The sequence below is a fragment of the Bombus pyrosoma genome, unplaced genomic scaffold (genome assembly GCF_014825855.1).
Source record: "Bombus pyrosoma isolate SC7728 unplaced genomic scaffold, ASM1482585v1 HiC_scaffold_4713, whole genome shotgun sequence".
NCBI lineage: Eukaryota > Metazoa > Arthropoda > Insecta > Hymenoptera > Apidae > Bombus > Bombus pyrosoma.
Window position 1 is genome coordinate 170,466 of NW_025219972.1, and position 1,901 is coordinate 172,366.

The window sequence follows — 1,901 nt, forward strand, 5'->3', positions numbered from 1 at the left end:
TTTTATACATTTGTTTTAATGTTTTGCTTTTTTTGTGCAGATTACTATTATTTGATTTCGGGGGAAGTTTTGATGTATTAAAGGGATGCTACGAAATTTGAAAGGACGGGGTGAAAGTCAAAAGGACGCCTTGGTGATTAACGATAAATTTGATAACTTTTCGTCGAAATGAGGTAATATTTATTCACTATTAAATCAATTCCATTTCTTACAAATATTTCGTGATATTAATTAATATCGAATATAACAAATTCTAAATTCACGGTTTATTAAGAATACCAAGATGAAAAAGGCAAGATTAAAGAAATTATTTTTTTCTTTCGAATATATTAAATTATATTTCGGAAGAAATTGAATAGATTGTTTAATATAAATTTAATATAAATTCTCTCGACTCTGTTTCATTTGAGTAAGAAATTCAAATAACTTTTTCATTTTGCTTCATTATTCGTAAATTGTCTGTAACATAATATTGACTATTAATTTCGTCAATTAATTTCGTCTTTCTCAATAACTTTTATTACATTCGAGAATGTACGTTATCACAGACAAGTTTGAACAGGTTCTGCGAATCGCGTCTTTTTTAGCTAGATTTTAGTCAGATTTGTTTAACGATCAGAAAAAGTGCGCCATACATATATATATATATTTGACAGTGATAAGAAATACTTTGAAAAATATTTTAAATATACTAACGATATATTTTCTTTCGTATTCTTGGTATGGTATTTATACGTATATTTTCGTGCTCTTGATATGATATATGATTCTACCTATGGTAAATAAATAATAATTAATTCGTAGTTCTAAGAAAGCAGTATTTTCGTAAACAAACACTCGACAAAAAAAGAAAAAAATTTCCTTTTCCTGTTCCCTACCTCTAATAAAGTTTTTCTATCAGAATATTTTTGTGTCCGCGCGCAATGCGGTCGGTAGAATCAGTGTTTGCTGCGTTAAATCACATTTAATATTGATTTAGAGCATAATAACTTTCATTAAATGTAATTATAATAATCAGACGCGAAATTAGAGTCAGTGTGTTTTGTTGTCGGTTGACATAACGGACGCGTTAGTCATTATTCTTTTTTTCTTTTTGTTAAATATTCGTTTTCGGTAGTAAAGTCGCAGGTCTCGCAAGAGGATAAAAGCCTTTTCTGGAACTCAAGAATGTAAGTATTTCGTACATTGTATTTTAATTTATTTATCAAATTAAAATCTTAAAATTTTGCTCTTGAAATACACAATAAAAATGTTTGAGAATCGTTCAGAAATCGATAGAGTCTCAATTTCTAGGTCATTATTATGTTAAAGTTCCACTTTTTATGTAGTAATTAAACTTTATTAGAATTTCTATTCTTTTTATTATTAAAATTTCATTGTTTTAAGTTTTCTAACAATCACAAGTACGTTTTCAAGAACAGATTATAATATTTCATATGTTTTGTTACAGGTTTTTCATAACTTGCATTTTTTTCTTCTTCTTTGGGAAGGATGTAGCGGTGTTTTAAATTTAAGCATGTAAGAATTTTCACGCTGTATTTTATTTATTAACTTTATTCCTTGTATTTCGCTCTAATTATTATTAATTAAAAACTAATATCTGGTTTTAAATTTTTATATTAGAATTTCAATTTCAATTCTAATTAGAGTTTATTATAATTTTAATTTCGTTTTAAGTCCTCATAGAGTTTCATATTTTATCATGTTAAATTTTTTGATCAACCATCACATTTCTCAAAACAAATTGTAATGATTCATATTTTGTTAAAGGTATGTCACTTTTTCCCCTTCTTCTTGTTCTCGGGAAAGGACCTAGTGGTGTTTCAAAAGCCAAAAATGTAAGTAACTATGTATTTTTTATAATTATTTATTATATTTCATTTCCTTCCTTATCATTTCAA

At 26.5% G+C, this 1,901-nt stretch overlaps 1 long non-coding RNA gene across 2 annotated transcripts in view; it reads left to right on the forward strand.

Moving 5' to 3' along the window:
• The window catches only part of LOC122577468, a 9,005-nt gene extending 7,146 nt beyond the window's left edge, over positions 1-1,859 (forward strand). The window contains exons 2-4 of one of the 2 annotated variants that reach the window (XR_006320323.1): positions 41-173; positions 1,451-1,518; positions 1,771-1,857. This is a non-coding gene — a long non-coding RNA (uncharacterized LOC122577468). Of the gene's footprint in view, positions 1-40; positions 174-1,450; positions 1,519-1,770 lie in introns of both variants that reach the window. The other variant, XR_006320324.1, reaches the window with a different exon arrangement.
• Positions 1,860-1,901: the final 42 nt, after the last annotated feature.